The sequence below is a fragment of the Ornithodoros turicata genome, chromosome 4, assembly GCF_037126465.1.
Source record: "Ornithodoros turicata isolate Travis chromosome 4, ASM3712646v1, whole genome shotgun sequence".
NCBI lineage: Eukaryota > Metazoa > Arthropoda > Arachnida > Ixodida > Argasidae > Ornithodoros > Ornithodoros turicata.
In genome coordinates this window covers 34725048-34746067 of record NC_088204.1, presented here as the reverse complement: position 1 = coordinate 34746067, position 21020 = coordinate 34725048, and the positions used below count along the sequence as shown (strand labels likewise).

The following is a 21020-nucleotide window of genomic DNA, read 5'->3' as shown; positions in this document are numbered from 1 at the left end:
GGCGGCCAAGTTGTGCGTTTTTCGGAGTTTTTTCGGGGAATGGCATTCCTACTGGGAACGCACGCATCGCCCCAATGCGTGATTCGGGGTTCATCGCAGGTATGGATTTTGGTTTGCTGGCCATGCAGTGAAATACACTGCGAAAGAGGCAGACAACCAAGCTAAGGTCATTGTGTTTGTTTAATCATTCATTCACTCACTCCACTGTTTTAGGTTAGAGGGGTCGGATTCACGAACGCGATCGTAAGTTAAGCTAAGATGCGCTAAGACGTCGTAGCCTGCGACGCGCGTACGACGGCGTCGTAAGCGCGATTCACAAAGCTAACGTTGTGGAGAGGGTACCCCCTTTGACGAGGAAGAGGAAGTTGCTCGCTTCCTGTCACGTGCACCTCGGAGAGAAACAGCCAAAGGGTGCGAGACTATGTTTTCGCTATGGTAACGATGACGAAAATTTGTAATCGCACCAATAAGAGTCGTCTCATTAGAAGAAGACGAAGTTGTTCCTCCCCAAATGTTTTGTTACTGCACGTGCTCTCGGTCTTTCCGTAGCCATAATGGATGCCATGCAATCACAGGCGAAACGCGTTCGATGACACAGCAAATATATTCCCAGTATGTTCGTCTCGGGGAGGGGGTGGGTGAGGGTGTTTTGTAAGCGGCGTGTGGCACTCAGTTTTGCAGCTTTTATGGCTTCTTTTGCCTTTCTTGCAGACAATTTGCAGGGCGTTCTTTCATCGGTGGTTCCTCTCCTGCTTTCCGCCGTGTTGAACCTTTTCGACAATGGCCAAGAGAATTGAAGTGACCAGTTCCATCGGAAATATTCTTTCTTCAAAGGAGAGTGACGACGTCAAAGCGAAACTCATACTGCAGGCACTGTACCGCATACTCAAGCAGTACGGATTCGATCCCTACAACAATAAAAACAAGACGTCCGACGCTACAAGTGACTTTGACTATTCGCTCCTCTCTCCAGAGGTTGACAAAGAGGAAGCGGAAAGGGTCGTCTCGGAATTTAAAAAAGTTATTTCCTGGGATCGCGAGGGTTGTGTCTCCATGTTGGGCAAGCCCATCAGGCACTCCTCTGTTTACGAACTCGTTAATTATTTGTTACAACGTAAGATGGGGAAGAAACCTTCCTGGTTCCCCAAAGTCTCGAAACTATTGTGCCTGATTTCCCTGCCCAAACCTCGCGAGTCTCAGCAGCAGCAGCAAGCCTCAATCGCGTGGACGACTTATGGAGGGATATGAGAAACTCGAGGGTGGTTTGGGGGGTGTGGACCGCTATAGAAAAGCGCATCACTTGAGCAAAAAGAAGGCTCTTGCCATTCTCAGAAAGCTGGACGCCTACACCCTTCACCATCCGGTGAGAAGAAAGTTTAATAGGAGACGCATCATCGCGCTCAAGATCAACGACGAGTAGCAAATGGATCTCGGCGACTTTTCAAAATTCAAGAGGTTCAACGGTGGTACCGCTACATTCTCGTGGCGACTGATTCCTTCTCCCGTTTTCTGCGCACCCTCCCGCTAAAGACGAAATGCCCCGCCGAAATGAAAAAGGCCATGATGCGACTTTTTCGGGGCGGTAACGTGCCTACACACATCTTTTGCGACAGAGGAGGAGAATTCTACAACAAGACCGCCAAGCAGTACCTGGCACAAAAGAAAGTCAACATGTATTCCACCTTCTCTCCAGTAATCAAAGCATCACAGGCAGAATGGGTCATACGGACTTTACGCGACAGAATATTCCGTTATTTCAGAGAAACCGGAAAATACCACTTCGTTTCTGCGCTTCCAATGGGAAGCTACGCCGCAAAAGACTACAAAAAGCCACATCTGTCGAAGCACCTGCAGAGATCTTTGGTTCTTTTTGAGCGAGAGGGTCACATATCAACTACGCTCCCGTCATGACGTCAACGAAAGGAAAAATACAGACGCCACGGTCACCGCATTGTCTTATGAGTGACGTGATGATATTCGACCCCCTTCTGTTCAATACGGAGTGGAAGATACTTCATACCAACTTTTTTATCCGGTCAACGGAGTAAATAATTCCGTGATCGAGTTTTGTATTCAAAATTTACAAAGGGCACACTTAGATCTCTACGGTAGCTTCGTGTCTTTGACCGCGCGCATTGTTCGCGATGACGGGGAAGAAATGGACGAGAAAGATGTCATTTTCCCAATAAACCATCTTTTGAGCGGCACGTTTAAGACGGTCACCGTTTATGCGAACAAGCTCGTCAGTTCCAACGAGTTGTACGCCTACAGGAGTATTTTGGACGTCGTGCTTCATTCCACGCCCTTGGCTCAAGATACAGTGCATGCGGTTGGACTCTCTGTCCAGGACGACGAACATTTAAAAATGATTACGATGTCTCATCTCGCGGTCCGAAACAACAGTACGAAGCGACGAAGGGTGGAAAATACTTTAACCTGGTCGGTCAGATCAATACCGACCTGTTCCAACAGCCGCGACTGATGCTACCTGCCATCGAAATTCGCATCATTTTCCTGTTAAACAACGACAAATTTAAACTCATATCGGCGCCCAACGACAAGAAGGCGTACAATTACGAGGTAGACATAAAAGAGATGACGTTACATTTGAAAAAGGTGACGCTGGCACCTTCCCTGTTTTTGGAATACGAGCGGCGGCTTCAGACCACGCCGGCCATCTACGTCTTACGTGGATTGGAAACCAAGGTGCGGAGCTTGAGTGCTTTTTTCTGAGCTGTTCTTCTTCTCTCTCTCTCGCTGATCGTTCGTGAGAACCCAGCTCAGTAGACGAATACGAAACCGTGCAACCTGAGCATGACAAGTGAATATGGGGGACCAACCCACAACATGCAGTCACTCAGTCAGTCAGCCATTTAGTGTACCTTCTAAAGCTCAACCCTCAACGTTGATCCAAAATTCACGATAAGGTGCTTTGAAAGTGTAACACAGTTGTTGAGGGATATGGAGCTGTCGACTTGTGAGTGCTCATCATAGAATCCTGTCGCCTTTTTTCCAACTTATGGATAATAACGACGTTCCGAGGGCGGTCTTTGAGGACTTTTTAGAGTTTCTGGTTTTCCCCTTGGACAACGTCATTGAGGAGGCCCTCAGCACCATCCTCCTCGCCTACTACAGTGCGGAATGGGAAAGCAGGGGTCTGCATCATCACCCTTCAGATCAGGAGCTTTCCGCAGTGACCAGAAGCCTGGTGGATGACCTCACCGACCTTGATGTCGATGAGGGCATCCTCCTAACCACTGGAATGATCGAGGAGATTCTGCACGCACTGATCTTCCAGTGGAATCTCAACGCGCACAGGCGAAGCGGACCCCAATTCGTAATCCAGTAAGCTATTTATTTTATTTTTGGCGAGAGAATCACTCTCGTGATTCTATATTAGCAGGTTGAGGGTCCACGACCCAGAGGATGATGCGGAGGACGTAGGGCGAGGACGCTAGGTTAGGATACTCTTTAAAGAAAAGTTGTCTTCCTAACGGTGCTTTTGATTTCATCCTAGACCTCACCGTCATTCTCATGAGCCATCAGTGGCGGTGCTACATGCTTATAAGCATGCACCACGTGCTGTTGTGCGTTCATCGTACGACCCCAGTAAACCAGGAATATCCCTGTGACGACCCAGAAAATTCGCACACGTCACATATGTCCGAGACATTTACCAGATGTCTTCTGTACATACACAATGTGACGTTCAAATTTGTCTCACTTTTTTTATACCCCAAGGACATCGCGAGAACCCAGAGCGCGAGATTTTGCGGAATATCTGGGATATGTGATGTCTACGGATGATGTTTACTGGAATGGCGTAACAGTTTTCATGCAGAAGGGAAACGATTCTGGTTTACAACATTATTTACCAAGTAATCACACTGTAGAAGACAGCTTGATTGAATTACAAACAATATATGGCAGGAAATGTCAGGAACGTTAGCGGGCAAACTTTTGACGTTGTTGCAGACGTACGGGTCAAGTCCAAAGACGTCACCGTCCATGCAGTACGCTGATATAGGCTGCTGCGAAACTTTCCCTACCCGCAGTGCCCGTGTGACGCTGGTGGGGACGGGTGCCAGTGACACATTGCACTACGATTTACAGGTTGGACGTTTTAATTACCGCTGAAACGTATATCGCTTTTACGACGGATGCGGTATCTCAGTCGACGACGGTTGTTGCCCGAGATGTTCACATTTTGATACACTGGAGATGCTGTGGTGACGTACCTGGCCCGCTGGTAAAGGGTCAGTACAGTAAAAGCTCGTTAATTCGAATTTCACGGGGACTAGAAAAAAGTTCGAATTAACCGGAGTTCGAATTAACGAATGTACAAGAATATGGAGACGTACTCAGCGCCGGCAATACCGGTAGCGGCAGTTTATTTTGAAAAAAAGTCAGTGATCATGCTCTGCTTCTTTTCCTTGAGCACAATCGCTGACAAGTTTTGCTCGAGCGCGTGAAGATGACGCAATGAGCTTTCTGCGTTTTCTTCACAAGAGAAAAAGAGACGCGCAACGTTGAGCGCCTCCATCACCTGCGACGCAGACGGGCGCACTGGTGGGTCCTCCTCGTCATCGTCGTCGCAAATGTCCGTAGCCGCGTCCTCGCTGCCGACAACCTCGGAAATGATGTCATCGTCGGTCAGTGCACCGCAGACAGCCACACCACAATCCGCATCGACGTCATCACTGAAGTTCACATCACGGAGCGCCTCAGGCAGCACGTCGCTGACATCCTCACAAGCCACCTCCGGCGCTGCAGCACTGTCAGAAGGCTCCGTGTCGGCAACAACAAATCCGCAATGTCTGAAGCAATTCGAGATCGTTGCCGCAGTAACCTGTTCCCACGCTCGAGCTAGCATATGCATGGCAGAGAGCAGGTTAACAGTGTAACTTCCTGGGCACAATATCATGCGCTCCAGGATATGCCGCCTGTAGAAGGACTTGACGTTTTTGATGATACCCTGGTCCATCGGCTGCAGGGCTGCTGTCGTGTTGGCAGGCAGGAAGGCAAGCTCAATTGACTTGAGTTCAACATCCACCTTGTGAGCGGAACAATTGTCCACAATCAATAGCACGCACCGTTTCTGCAGCTCGAACTTTCTGTCAAGCTTCTTGAGCCACCACTTGAACAATTCACCGGTCATCCACGCCTTCGAATTGGATGTGTATTCTGTAGGAAGGGTGCGGATGTTTTTAAAACACCGTGGCTTCGAAGACTTCCCGATGACAAACAGCGGAAGCTTTTCCGTGCCACTCATATTGGCTCCAAGCAGCACAGTCACGCGTTCCTTGCTCCTCTTGCCGCCTGCGCAGTCGTCGCCCTTGTACGTTATCGTCTTTTCCGGCAGCAGTTTGAAAAACAAAGCGGTTTCATCCGCGTTGAAGACGTCATGTGGGGAATACCTGGCCAGATAGTCTTGCAACTGCCCCCTCTGCCACGTGCTGCACGTTTCCTTGTTAACTTCTTTAGCTTCGCCACTGATTGTCCGGAAAACCAGGTTATGCCTTTCTCGGAAGCGCTGAAACCAACCTTCAGATGCGGCGAAATCAGCGTGGTTTAAGCGAAGCGCAAAGTCAGTTGCCTTCGCCATGATGATTGGACCGCTGAGTGGGATGTCTCTGCTTCTCACGTCCTTTATCCACGTGAGAAGGGCACGCTCCAAGTCCGGGTGCTTAGCAGTCCTTAGACGTTTCCTGTCGGAAGCAAATGCTTCGGCTTCGTATGCCTCTTCAATTGTCCTTCTGTTTCGAACATAGGTAGACAACGTGCTCCTTGGGATGTCGTGCTTCTTGGCTATCTCCAGCTTCGATAACTTGCCTTCGTCGACTTCACGCAGAATCGAGATTTTGTCCTTCAGCGTCTTGGCGCGGTATTTTCCTCTTTCCGACGACGGCATGACGAATGCAAAACCACGTGCTCCCGCGCGCACACACACAAAAAAAGAAAAATGCCGACGAACACCGTGGGGAGGCTCGACGATCAGCGGCGTGGAAACAGGAAACAGTAGCAGCAGCACGAGAGATCACGGGACAAGAAAGAAGGAAAATGAAGAGGGCAATCTCTTGTTTACGACGACGCCTGTCCGCCGCCGGCGAAAACTTAGAAATCCTACTTTTTTGCGCGCGCGTGAGGTGGCGCTCAGTTCGAATTATCCGCAGCAGGCGCGGTTCGCGTGCGAATTAACGAGCGGCGTTTTACATGCGTGTCTATGGGGAGTTGGCGGGACCGTGAATGCTGGTTCGAATTATCCGATAATTCGAATTAACGAGTGGTGAATTAACGAGCTTTTACTGTAGTTCATTTGAATCATTTCTCATGTTCGTCCATATGTCTCAAAGTGACATCACTGGGACGTACATGGGACGTTCAATGAAGACCGAAATGCTGGTCTCCTGGATACCCCAGGGATACATTTACCCCAGGGATACCCGGGGCTGTACATGATGCTCCCTGGGATATCCAAACATGCAGATCAGGATATCACGTGGATATTTCTGGGATACATATGGCTTACTGGGACGCTCATCAACATATGTCATTAGTCATGGATGGTGGATACTTGCTTTAGCTCATTCGGCCCTTCATCACCCGAATTGTTAGGTATATCTGTTTAGTCATTTTCTCATTGTTATGTATCATACAAGGGTGCTAGTAAACTGTCTGTGTTATTCAAATGCCGTATTTCCGAAACTTCTTTCGAGTTTGGCAGATAGCCAGGACAGGATAGCCAGGGACATCGGGTCCATCACCGACGCTTATCTACATTGTTCACCCCTTTCCCTTGGTCTACCTTGCCTCACATGCCACAGTCAACAGAATACGGCAAGTGATTCTCCAGGCTTTTCACTTCTGGTTGATACCGTATTATTTTTTTCAAGTACTTCAGTCTTTGAAGTCTTATGCTTTTTGTCATAGTTCGATTTAGGCTTAGCCTCGTCATTCGAACGCATTGTTTAGCATCTTTCGAACAGTACTAGCCCTTCGTAACTTCCACTTCACCTTTTGTCACGCATTAACTGCATCTTCAGTTTTTTCGTTTTATCTTTTTGCATTTGTCAGTTGTTCGCAATTTCGAACGCGACGTTCGATGTTCGAATTAGGTTCTGCTGGTAACACCTATCTGGAGCTTGATGCAGTATTATTTCATCTCTCGATTTTTCGTTGTCTCTTAACGACAAATATCCAGTCCTTTCAGTCTATTGTTTCATGGAAAGTCCAAAGGTGTTGAGACTTCTTTTGCGTCAAGCACAAGGGTTGTTTGAAGAGTGCATCTTACGTAATCTCACACCCCCAGAGAACGCTGATCCTTACCAAGCAGCAATTCTCATTATGGAAGACGACGAAGGGAGGAAACACGCATCTACGAGTGTGATTCCCACCAAAGACAACGAAAACGAAGAGTACGAATTGTCAGAAAATGAACATCAGGATGGACAAGTCTCATCAGCTAACAAAGTAAATGAGAAGACTCCTACTGCGAGTTTCTCTACTCCAATCACCATCAATCAGTTAGCTGAGATTTTCAAACAGCTAGTTTCCACACCACAGAGGATAGTAACCACCCCCAACCATAGTCAAACATTGAAGTTCTTTTATGGCCGGCCCAACGATGATTTTCGCGCATAGCTTTCATCAATTGAAGTGTTACATATCCAATACAGTTGGGACGATTATACTATTTAGCCATAGCAAAGAGTGAGCTTTGTGGTGCGGCCAAGAACTGGGACGATGGATCCGGAAGAAGTTATATCGCATGTCAAGAATGGGTAAAATGTTTAAAAGAACAGTTCTATTATGACCCAGACCTCCCAAATTGGACTCGAAGCCATAGAAGTTAGAGTACAGTGATGATAGTGTGAAGCTACACACAAGCTACACACAGCTACATACAGTGTGAAGTTAGAGTACAGAAAAGTGAAGAATCAATTCTTGACTACATTAATGCGAAGATTAAAATACTCTGAAAGTTCCCTTAGCAGCTCAGGGAACGTGACAAGATTCGTTACATCACCATGGGTCTACAGAGCGAGGCAACGAGGACCAGTCTCACTTCCTACTACATGTCTACTGGATGTGACTGTCTCACTCTCATCAAACTGGCACGACAGATCGAACCTTCTTCTCAGAAACACATGATCCAAACTGGCGTGAACAAGGAGCCAAGGCAAAGGACTACACGAAGATGGAACATCAACGTCAGCAAGGCTTTTCGTCCACATCTCAGCCTAAGTATATACATCTCGGCAAAACAGAGAGACACATTCTCCTACTTCCACCGAAACATCGGACAAATCAAACCACAAATCGAAAGACCCAAAGGACTACACCAAACATCAGGACAAAGACAAGAAAAGACAAGACAAAGACATTAAAGGTCAGCTATGCCGATATCCCAAATAGTCGAAACGGTTGTGATATTCTGAAAGCCCACATCCAGCTCTCCCCAAAATGCACCTTCATTCTCTCAGTTCGGTACAGTACCATGTCAAAAAAATAGATAATTCATTCCGAAACACACATGGGCGCAGCCATTTTTATGACGTAGATGCACCCGAACGGGCATTGTGACGTGTACGCGCCTTCGTACTTGCCAGTGGATTTCAGCTACGGCTTCTCGCGGCTTCACGTATCTGTGCTTGAAGATGGCGGACAGCCGGGTTCCACCGTTCCGCGATAAGTAAACAGTGCAGCAGCTGCGAACTCATTCGCGAACCAACCTCTGTGCGATGTTGTGACTGGAATTCGTCGTTTGTGTTTTGTGAGCATGTACAATTTGTATCAAGTCCCGTCTGCGTTAGCGCCTTTACAGCACTTGCCCATTGTAGAGACTGACGTTTCGACAGCCGTGTTAGCAAGAAAATGCCGACAGCGTTTTATTCCTGCAGGAAAAAATTGTGCTGTGTATTTGAGAAATTGCATATTACTATGGGACAAGTTTTACGTACGATTTATCAATGTGCAACAGCGTCGACGATGGTATGTAACGACGAGAGACGTAAAACGAAATACAAATCACATTTTAAACTTTTTGTGGGATTCTGTGCATTTTCCAGAAGCAATCTTTGAATCACACCCCCACGCTGCGTTGTGTGGTACGCTACAAACTACTGCATTTTATGTCTAACATCTGGATATTGTTTGTAATGAACACCGTCGCACAAAAACATGCACACGAAAGCTCCAGTAGCCATGTGGTTGCACACTATGCAGACGCAAAAGAAGTACCAGAGCACATATTGCCACTTAGAAATTGTGTTTTTAGAAATGTGGTGTCTGAAGAGTTAGAGCATAGCATATATACTAGAAATCAGGTGCACCTTATCCTTCTGTAGAGTGCTCTTTCAATTCACAACTCAGCCCATGGGGTGTAAAAGTGTTAGAGGCAATTATGTGACTTGTCGTCCCGGGTGACATCACTGGCCATCCTCGGAATTAATTCCGTACTCAGGAATTATTGTACAAATCACTTTGTATGTAGGACATGATAAGCAATATGTAAGTTGCAACCTTGTCTGCAGCATTCTCGATGGCCTCTTACCTTTACAGTTTCAGACACGTTACCAAACCATTTAAAAAGGGCACACTTACTGGGGTCGTGTAATTTGAGTTTTTAATTTATAAAAATATAAGTATACAATATGTAATATGAAATTTATATAAAATAAAAATAGCATTTATAAAAAGAATTTATAAAAAATAAATGAAAAGGCTTCATGGAAGCAATCCATTAGCATACCCATTGCACATGAAGCACAATTATATATGCTTGGACATCATCTAATTAATCTTCTGAACCATATGTGTGGTGCATACGAAATTTTTTATGCGCATGCTCTACCTTCCTATTCCTACATGTGCACACGAACAACAGTGAATATATGTGAAGTGGCAAAAAGCAATGCTAGACTCTACCATCATTGTGCCCCTTTAACTTTTCCACATTTATTTCTGGTCAACAGGGAATATCTCACTAGAAAAGAAGACATTTGTGCATTGTTTGGCAAGCAAATAAATATATTTATTTACATTTTCCATCAATCAACAATGTTGTGACCTGGTGCAAATATTAATGTCAACAAGGAAAGTACTTACAAATTATTCCTATGTGCTCAAATGCAGATATGACAATTCTGTTTTTGTACCTCAGCACAGTACAGTTTCAAAATTAACAAACTGCACAGCATCAGCAATCTTAAAGTAGCTCAAGAGGGGAGTCACATAAAGCTCCAATAATAGACTGTGCAAACAAAGCTAAAAAAAACAAAGTACTTAAAAAAAAAATCTGAATAATTGGTTGTCGTTGTGATATGTACTACTATGCACAGTTCATGAATGGAACACGCTACCTCATTGCATTCCCTCCATGTGAGCACTAGCACAGGCAGCTTTTTAGGTCGCTCTTTTCGTGTTTTTCTATTGTCTTTTTTTGTTTTCTGTTTTTGCAATAGCAAGCATGGCCATAGTGAAACACAAGCAGCCAAGGACAGGATGAGACATCTGCAATGCGACTGCTAGCTCTCAACTGATATAATTTATTAGCAGACTCTGGAATATACACATATATGCTGCTAAGCAAACGACAAGTTAACCAATAGAATAACAGACAAGAAAAAAGGGTTATATATCTTCCCCTCTCCTCATTCTATTTCACAGGCAGCCCTAGTATCATTCGGAGTGTGTCCGTGCGTTCCCTTTGAGATAACGTATCTCAGACAGAAGCAAATCCAACAGCAGACTGCTTACACGTGCAACTGTCTTGTATTTCTCAAACCACTTGTTATTTAACCGCTGCCTTGAGCTGTGTGTTCTGGAAATTTATGCAGCATCCAGAATCCCTGCAATGTGTTGCCATGTTTCTCGAGGGCATCAAAAGTCTGTCCTTGGCTGCCTGTGTTTCACTATATCTCTCAGATACAATCTACCCCATTTCAACACAGTAGAAAACACAGGTTTGTAAATAGCATCTGTTGATTGCACTGTACATACCCCCCACATAAAGGATCATAGTGGATACTACATCTCGTGCGATAATGTCAGGAATACAAAAAAACTACATTTGAAACCACTCTTACGTCGTAGTAGTAGTATTTGTGTGAAGCTACGCAATTCCTGTCCTGCAAATAATTTAAACGATATGTTTCATCTGCCAGCGTGATGATCCCCTGAAAAGTAATTCACACTTGGCGGGAACTACCGGTTCTGAAACCTATCCCTGACATGTGTAGCCATCAGGGAGGAAACCCAAGGGCTGCGGTGGAAAAGACAAACACACACGGGCTATGTTCTCAATGTGTGTCAGCTGCTCTGGCTACTAAGAAGAACATGTTCCAAATTAATATAACATGGCTTGACATCATATGCCGGCGAAAGCTAACCAATAAAATTAGTAGTTAAATGTACAATACGTAAACACTTTCCATAACATGACAGTTCCCTTTCTGCATTTATGCGCTACCATTGAACCCACATAAACAGTGTACTGAATTTTTTTATAGCATTACACGTCGTTTGACAGAACTTGAACAAGATTACATAGCACACGATAGAAGTAGAGTGAACATAATGTGCAGAAAAAAATGGCTAGGAAGCAAGTTAGCTGGTGAAGATGATGCATATGTAAAACCCCGTGACTAGGGAACACAAAGGGACGTGTTTGTGTTTGTCCCATCGTGTTCCTAGTCTTGCGGTTTTACATCATGCATAATGTGCAGCCTTCCATTCACGCTTCATGGCCGTAGCGGTAATGCATGAAGGCCACTGCTAAGTTGTGTTGAGAAACACCACTTTATGTTTGCCATGTCTAAATGAAACGTACCTGATCTGATCCAAATTAACCGTTCTGAGTCTGGAACACACAAAGAGAAAAACGCAACACACGCCACAACATTAACGGATAGACAAATGAGCTGTGGCGAGCTCCACCTTGGGACAAAGTCAACAAGTAATTCACCAAAAGTCAATGAGCGCCTGAAATGTAACATCTCTGACTGGTAGCAGGACGGTCCACGTTCAATTCCTGGTGCTAGCACTGACTGGCTTTTTCATGAATTATTTGTTGAAGTTTCGATGTACTTGAGAACCATTCGTCAACCATTGTATCCTCATGAGGTGATGAGGGTTTGTCATCTCAAAGAGACTCCCTTTCTGCCATGTGTCCTTATGGATGCTCATCACTGCAGAAAAAAAGAAAGAAAAAGCATTTAATGACAAGAAATGGATAGTCGTATTTACTGTATAATGATTGTGCACAACAGAAAGAAGACTTTCGCACAGAAGGCTGTACTTCTTGAGTCTAACATCAAGTTACAAAATTCCAGAATATATGACATGTTGTAAGGTAGAGAATAAGTAGAGTTATTGAGTTGTCGAGTTGAGTTGAGGGGGGAGTTGTACCCCCTTTTTATTTTATTATATATGATTGTGTAATTATTTTTATGTCTGTAGCAACCCTCGCTCTCTACATTACAACATGTTTTATATATTCCGGGATTTTGTAACTTCATGTTAGACATTAACAAGAGCAGCCTTGTGCACGAACGTCTCGTCTCATTAAAATTTAGATGCTCTCAACAGACTTCTTTCTGTTGTGAATCTCTATCGCAGCATACCTGCACATTGCAGTTCTACGTACTGTGACTTTGCAGTAAGAGTATGGACTTCAGGTAAAAAGACTACACAGCACTGCTCAGGTATTTTTGCCTATCAAACAGTATGTATGTATGCAGTATGCACACAGTATTTGTGCACCAGACCCACTAAAAATGTAGTGAATGTGGCATTGCCCACGGTAATGCACCAAGTTCAACACAATTATTGTAGAATCCAGGTATTTTAGCTTACATGTCAAGCCAGTACCACATCCAGTGTGAAGTTGTGACAAATAAATAGTTTCGATTTTTCTAAGCTCTCAGAACACAGACAGTGAATTAATAAGAGTAGACAATGTTAACATGAATTCTGGGCTATTCTTCAATTAAAGGTTCACAGAAAGTAAAGGCACCTTCCTCAATGGACGTTGATGACACTGAAAATTCTAAAACGTTATCAGAGGCGACATCAGCTTCTGTGTGTCAAAGGATTGTATGTCCAACAGTAATCCAACTAACAGTAACGAAAATGTGCAAAAGACAAATTAACTGAACTAATGTAACGTACCTTCTATATCAGACAGTGAAGCTTGTAACAGCCCATCCACAGGAACCAGTGTCCAGACAGCAAAAGTGCTTGAACTGGGAGATAGCAGCTAATCGGAATGGCGACCTTTGTTTTCCACCCCGAAAGCACAGGTTGTAACTTTGAGGGCAGATTTAAAAGTGGTGTCAAGATGTCTGCATGCGAGTGCACATGAAAAGTTGAACATAGGTGAATACTCAAATTATAACATCACACTGTCGTACCTGTTGGTGGAGGTAGACTGCAACTAACGTGCCAGCAATTTCTTCATGCACCAGATGCAAGCCAGATCATGCTTCATTTCCGCCTTCAGCGTGCACCTGTGACAATTCAGAAGTTAGATTATCAATACTATTGTGTTGTTAATCGTGGTTATATCAGAGTAAGCGCAGTAGGACAGCTGCACAATCGATTCATTAGGCTTGCTATTTTTTGTATCTGAACCTCGACTTACCTTTTTTGCTCTCGTTTTTTGCCTTGATCCTCTGTGGCACGTTCAAAATGTTGTGCGTCGGGCACCTCAGATTTTCATCCGACGATTTCGTGCCGATATTCCAAATTGCCTCTGGAGTCGCGCGTAACCTATGATAACATTCGTTGACGAAATCCTTGCAGTGGAAATTAGCAGGCACCACTGTCAGCCAAGAGCTTCGCACTGCTTGGTCTTTTAGCAGCTTATAAAAGGTAACACTTGAATGCTCCGATGAATTGTTCTAACAGCGTAGCACGTAGCACCGTCGCATCTTCGACAACTTCGCCGTGGCATATCGCTCCAGCCCATAAAAGGCAAGGTCAGAACAAGGAAGTGCACTTTCCAAACGACGCCGTGCCAAAAAAAAATATTCACATGCTTTGTTTCCGGCTTAGCAATAACGTAACAGCTGTTCGCTTATGTACGATGCACAGAGGACGAAGCGAAAGAAGCCAAGCGGCCAAGCCAAGAGTGCATGCCAAGCCAAAGACAGATAAACCGAGAGCAGTGACGTCGGTGCGCCCGTGCGCAGGGTTTGCCGACGGTCTGACGGCCGGGCGTGGGAACTAAAAAAACTGTTTTCTAAAAAACTACGAACAGTTGGAGCAAGATATTTCGCACACATATTCAGTGTTAGGTAATGAACACACAGCGCGAGTATCGCTCAGTTCTGCGGCACTTCAAAATCGGCATATCTGACCTTTAACATAACACTGTGGAGTGACGCAGCAATGATCGCCGTTGAGAACGAGTCCATGCCGTTCGGCAAAGCCGTCGTGGAAGTGAAGTTAGCCAACATAACTGTTTCTCTTCAAGTTGCTATTGTCACTAACATCATATATGCTTTTATACTTTGTAGCACCACAACATCCAAGGATCAACCACTTCCACTTCACTTTTTGTCACCCATTAATTGCATCTTCAGTTTTTTCATTGCATCTTTTTGCATTTGTCAGTTGTTCGCAATTTCGAACGTGACATTCGATGTTCGAATTAGAATTCGAATTGTTGTGTTCGACACACTCAAACGCACGTTACATTGTTGCCGTTTAGCATTTCCCCTTTTACTGACCTCTTCAGATCAACACTTTGCACATTTTGAATTTAGTGTCACTTATCACACTAGTTCGCTTCAACTTCACATCACTCACTGTGTATGTATTACATGTCACTATGCTATTTATGCTGTGCTGTGCTGTGCTATGTCATGTACTATTAACATATCCTCTTGAGTATTAATTTTAATGTACTTCAATGTCAACAAATTCACAATGTGTTTAGAATAAAGGACATTCTACTTCTTCCTTCGAGGGTGGATTATTAAACGCTCTTCAATCTAGGTTGTTCTGCATTTCACGACAAAAGATGCTGCATGGTTCTGCCAAGGACCCTGGCATGAATAACGTTCTCATTTGTTTTGTTTTTATCCTGTTTCAGAACAGCTTTGACATGGAACTGTTAAGCTTATTCATTACCACTATTTTAACGTTTAATTTTTTCCTCACTGTAATAACGAAATGAGGACATTTCATTTCTGTTAGATGTGGGCATGTGAGAGCCAAACTGTTCATTCGGCCTCACCGTCATTGTCATGAGCCAGCAGTGGCGCTGTTACATGCTATAAGCGCACGCCACAAGCTGTTGTGCGTTCATCGTATGACATTCATCATCGTACATCGTTAGCCATGGACATTGGATCCTTACTTTAGCACATTCAGCCCTTCATCACCCAAATTGCTAGGTATATCTTTCCAGTCATTTATTCATTGTATGTATCATACCAGAGTGCTAGTAAACTATCAGTGTGTTATCCAAATGCCGTATTCCTGAATCTCCTTTTGAGTTTGGCAGATAGCCAGGGGCATCCGCTTCATCACCGATGGTTATCTACATTCTTCACTGCTTTCCCTCAGTCTATCTTGCGTCACAGTTTGCCATCACAGCATGTAGTAATTGCACAGAAATATTGCACATGTTGCATGAGAGAGTGTGTTCACAGTTCACTGAAGCTTCCAAATCGACTTACATCACCTTGTCCAGTCAGCAAGGACAATTTGTATTTTACAATAGCTTGCAGTGCGATAATCACAGCAATGTCCCTTTTACGTAGGCGTACTCCCAGTCCCCTTCGAATCAGAAGTGACTCGTTTACGTGGTGAAGTTCTGTTTTGTGTACGATACTGTTTCTCCCATTTTTTCTGTGCTCCGGCATCCCAGCAACGGGGGACGTTGCAAATTAAACACACAAAAAATTGTGCCCCGATGTTGATGTCTGTGAACGCTGTGGGCACTCTTCCACGTATATCGGCAACATGTCGATAGAGGACGCAGTCCTTATCGGTCCGCTGTTCAGGAAGGGGGGCGTGGTGGTGCTTTAAGAGAAAGGGATTGAAGGAGCAGAAGGGAGAAGGTACAGGAAGGCTCTCCTTGGTGGATGGACTCGTGTAAACTGCGGAGGCACGGAGGTAAATAAAACTTGGATGCATTGACTTGGTTTCTGAGTTGCTTTCACGGGCCGGACGGGCGAGCACGACCCCGAGAGTGGGAATGGTCCCCACATTTTGGCGCCCAATTGGTTTAGGGATGTACACGTGCGTTCGGTGGCGGGAGGATGCGGCCAGGGTAGGTTTTTCCTTGTTTTTGAATGTGTTTTGTTTTTCGGGACTGTTTGAACAGCCTCGCGCTGTTGTCCCGGTGCCGGTTGGCTTTCCTGTCTCGGGGACAGTTTAGCCGGAAAACCGCGTTGTTTTTAAATTTATTATTACTCTGGCCTCACGATACCTGCGCTGCCGAAGTGGGTGGTTAACGCCCCTTGTTGCAGAACCTGCTCGTGTGCCCGGCCACGTGAGGGACGTCGTCAGTTACTCAAGTTTCCTCTCTTTTTCTAGCTAATTACGTTTCTTTTTTTGCCACTATTTGAAATTGGTAGGGAATACGGTAACTCGAAGCCTCGGATGTTTCCTTTTTTTATTGTGCATTCCCATGTTTTCGAGTCTTGCAGTCGCTTCACTGGAGGTCCAGGCGCGGACTGGCTCCCGGCGCGCCCCGACCACGGATACGAAACCCGCCCCCAAGGGGAGATTCCTCACCGACCAGTCACATCGGTCGGACGTAGGCCTGTTGACGGTGACCCGATTTGCCGGGCAGTCACGTTCTTGGGGTTATGGTATCTGCAGTGCCTTCCCCAAAATCTATTTGGTGCTCACTTAGTACCGTTACACAGACTAGAGGTCTGAACCAGACTTCGTAGCCAGCATGACTGCCTATCAGACTGTCATGAGGACCGTCAACGCAGTAATAATCACGTGCATCCTGTATGCTGCACTGATATCAGACGTCTGGCACAAGCTATTCTCGCCACTGCCACCCCCCTTTCGCATGTATCTCCGAGCGTATCACTTTGATAGCTCTGAAGCGATAGCGTGGGAAGATCGTACTTACACGATATCTTCCTAGTGACTTTGTCGTCTACTCAACCGAGTACCGGCTTTTAGCTGGTGGGATGAGCAAACCATGCTTCTAATGTGTTGTTCCTCCAAGCATTTGATCCCTTCGTATTTCAGCAGAGGTCGATCACCGCAATTAGGGACCTAGAGAGGCCCTCATTGCATCAACTACGCTTGGTTCCTTCCGGACCTGCTTTCAGCTACGACACTATGCGCACGCAGCGCACGTAGCGGTTACTATTTTCGGTCACCAAAACCTGGTGCTCGCGATGTAGTATCTATTACTGTGATTTCCGTTACGCGGACTTCCACGTTTACATTTGGGGAGGGCTTTTCCAGGCGCTCGCGGTACGGAGTTACCCTCTTACTGCCGTTCCCTTTTCCTTTTTATTCCAGGTTTACTATGCACCGCCAACCTCAATACGAAAACGTACCCAGGACATCTCGATGGGCATCTCGGTTCCCTCGGTCGACGCAGTACGCCCGTTCCCGGTCACCCGGACCCACCCACAGGTCGGCGTCGACGTGGACCGTAGTGCATCAAGGGTACCCAGTTTCTTGGGCGTCACATAGCCGGTGGTCGGCGCAGCCACGCCTCCTTAGGACTGCTGACCTGGCCTCTGCCCCAGCACCGTTCAGGGGACTCACCATGTCAGAGCGGAACCCAGCTGATCCTCTTCAGCCTTGGTCACCCGAAGAGGAGAGCAAGTTATGCCCCGTCTGTCAGGTACCTGAGCTGCACCGAGCAACTCACCGGCGCGGCAACCTGCACCGATCTCGTGTTGAGCAGGCCCACCGCCCTGAGACGATCGACGTGGCCACCGCCCTCTCGACCCTCCGTCGGCTCCGTCCGGAGCTGCTACGCGAGACCGAGGGGCAACCCAGACAACCCTCTCCTGCCCCCGCCGGTGACGATGACCTCATCGACCTGGACCTGGACGCTTAATCGTGATTGTCTTCCACTGTGTACATACTTTTGGGATGGGGGAAATGTGGGCACTCTTCCACGTATATCGGCAACATGTCGATAGAGGACGCAGTCCTTATCGGTCCGCTGTTCAGGAAGGGGGGCGTGGTGGTGCTTTAAGAGAAAGGGATTGAAGGAGCAGAAGGGAGAAGGTACAGGAAGGCTCTCCTTGGTGGATGGACTCGTGTAAACTGCGGAGGCACGGAGGTAAATAAAACTTGGATGCATTGACTTGGTTTCTGAGTTGCTTTCACGGGCCGGACGGGCGAGCACGACCCCGAGAGTGGCAATGGTCACCACAACGCGCACCTCTAGATAGCCATAAACATGCAAGATTTTGTGATTTATGCCACCCGAAATTTGGTCTGCCACCAAAGCAGTGAAAACTACATGTTTTGTTGATGTTTTTGTCGCTGAAGTATTTCACACTGCAAGAACATGTGTCTCGTAGAAGTCTTGGTTTTGCCGTCTTGCCAGTGTGACATTGATATCGACAAAACATGGAACGCAGAGAGCGACACCGTTCTCAGTCTTGATGTTTTGTTGCGGTTTTGTGTTTTGTTTTGTAGTGTTAAATGCCCTTAAAACTGTGTGAAGGACTCTCCATTTCTGCTCCAACATGCACTATCTGTTCCAAGAACTCTTGCTCCATATGACCTCTTTCCGTTTACTTTAAGAGTTGGCCTCATATGTACACAACAGTAGTACTGTCCCAAGTGAGCAGTTCTTACTGTGCACACCACATTTATCTTTGTACAACTTTGCACTTCATGACAGAAGCACCGCTATCAGGTCCATTACAGCCATAATTAATTGGACACACTCTTGCACTGTGATTATGGAATTGTAGTGATACGACATTTTGTGCAGGCATCTGTGAAGATTTCACATATGTAAGATCAGGTATGCTAGCAAGTTTTGGTGGTACTAATTTTTTTCTAAAACTTCGCAAGGTGCCTGTAAGTCACACATATTTTTTTTTATTTCCTAGTTTCATCTGACGAACGGGACATTCGCCATGGTGGCAGCAGTGATGGAAGTGCCTCGAAGCATTCTGGCGCAAGAAAAGTCGCATTTTTGAACACACTGCGTGAGAGCATTTGAAGACCTAAAAGCGAAAAACCGGGTGTGTTGGTGTTGATCTTGCATGACGAACTAGCACTGGGAACGGGACAGAGAGAAGAGACGACAGGACAGGTGCTAGGCCCGATGAACAAGAAAGGAATGACATCACAGTGAAGAACCCCGTCCCGTTCCCAGTGCTAGTTCGCCATGCAACACTTGAAGACCTTCATTGTTTGTCCTGCAGCCACTGTCAGACACTGGGGGAGCTAAAAGGGAGTACACGTGAAAACTCTCCAAGAAAATGTAAGACCTGCTGAAACTTGAGAAAAGGTGATGCAAAAACGGTTTCAACATGTACGCGCATAAACAAAATATGTGTACAATTATGTAAAATGAGCTGAGGATAACTAGTAGCAGTCTAGCGGTGGCAACGTTAAAGTGAATACATCCAGCTAAGTCCATCAGGGTGAGGTCCAGCTAGATCCATTACGGAGTGCTAGCTGGACTCATCAAGGGGTTCCAGCACGGAGCATTACATGTCCTAGTTGCATCCATTATGGATCTCAGCTAAGTACTATTTTCGCTAGGGATGTACTTGAAAGAAGGACTAGAGCAGCATTTGAGCAGAGCTCAAGCAGCCCACTTGCTGCAACTTATGCATTTCATAGCCTTCTTTGTTTGAAATAGCAACCAAAATGTAGCTTGCTCAGTTGCTCTTCCTGAAATACATGTACTAGAATAACGCTTCTCCCGTCAATTGGCTGGGGAACCGACCTGTCACGGTTACCACTACGTATAACGAATTCCCTGCGCGCATATCACGAGGAAAGATCAACTGAGTGGCACATAGGATGATGATATATGTTTTATTGGTGCATCGTCAACTAAGGACATAATGTGCCAAAACAGTGGTGATCATGCGACTAGCTAAAAAGAAAGATGGTCAAGAGATAAACTGATGTTCTGAGGCTGGAACAACATAGAAGGGACAGATACAAACAAAGCCTCAAATTGCCTAAGAAATCAACGATGAAAGATGAAAGTCACTGAAAAGGTTAGCCAGCTGTAGGGATCGAACCCACATCTTCTGGATTGCCGGTCCAGGGCTCTACCAATTGAGCTAAGCTAACACGCCTCTCCAGCGACTTTCGGGGTGCGTCATCTGAAGGGACGACAAACCAGCCACTCACTCTCACCCACCCTCCTTTCACTCTTACATTTTTGCTCACTCATACACACATTCATACGACGGAAATCGACGCAAGCGGCACCTGTTGAACAAGAGATAAACTGATGTTCTGAGGCTGGAACAACATAGAAGGGACAGATACAAACAAAGCCACAAATTGCCTAAGAAATCAACGATGAAAGATGAAAGTCACTGAAAAGGTTAGCCAGCTGTAGGGATCGAACCCACATCTTCTGGATTGCCGGTCCAGGGCTCTACCAATTGAGCTAAGCTAACACGCCTCTCCAGCGACTTTCGGGGTGCGTCATCTGAAGGGACGACAAACCAGCCACTCACTCTCACCCACCCTCCTTTCACTCTTACATTTTTGCTCACTCATACACACATTCATACGACGGAAATCGACGCAAGCGGCACCTGTTGAACAAGAGATAAACTGATGTTCTGAGGCTGGAACAACATAGAAGGGACAGATACAAACAAAGCCTCAAATTGCCTAAGAAATCAACGATGAAAGATGAAAGTCACTGAAAAGGTTAGCCAGCTGTAGGGATCGAACCCACATCTTCTGGATTGCCGGTCCAGGGCTCTACCAATTGAGCTAAGCTAACACGCCTCTCCAGCGACTTTCGGGGTGCGTCATCTGAAGGGACGACAAACCAGCCACTCACTCTCACCCACCCTCCTTTCACT

General features: G+C 45.8%; 1 protein-coding gene and 1 long non-coding RNA gene across 2 annotated transcripts in view; both read right to left on the bottom strand.

The window, feature by feature from the left end:
- The window catches only part of LOC135392318 (uncharacterized), a 108307-nt gene that overhangs the window by 17489 nt on the left and 69798 nt on the right, over positions 1 to 21020 (bottom strand). The window lies entirely within an intron of this gene.
- Positions 9955 to 20108, bottom strand: LOC135391424 (uncharacterized). The gene is made up of 4 exons (XR_010421942.1): positions 13643 to 20108; positions 13413 to 13508; positions 13171 to 13343; positions 9955 to 12188 (listed from the first exon to the last, which is right to left on the bottom strand). It is a non-coding gene; the product is annotated as an uncharacterized LOC135391424 (long non-coding RNA).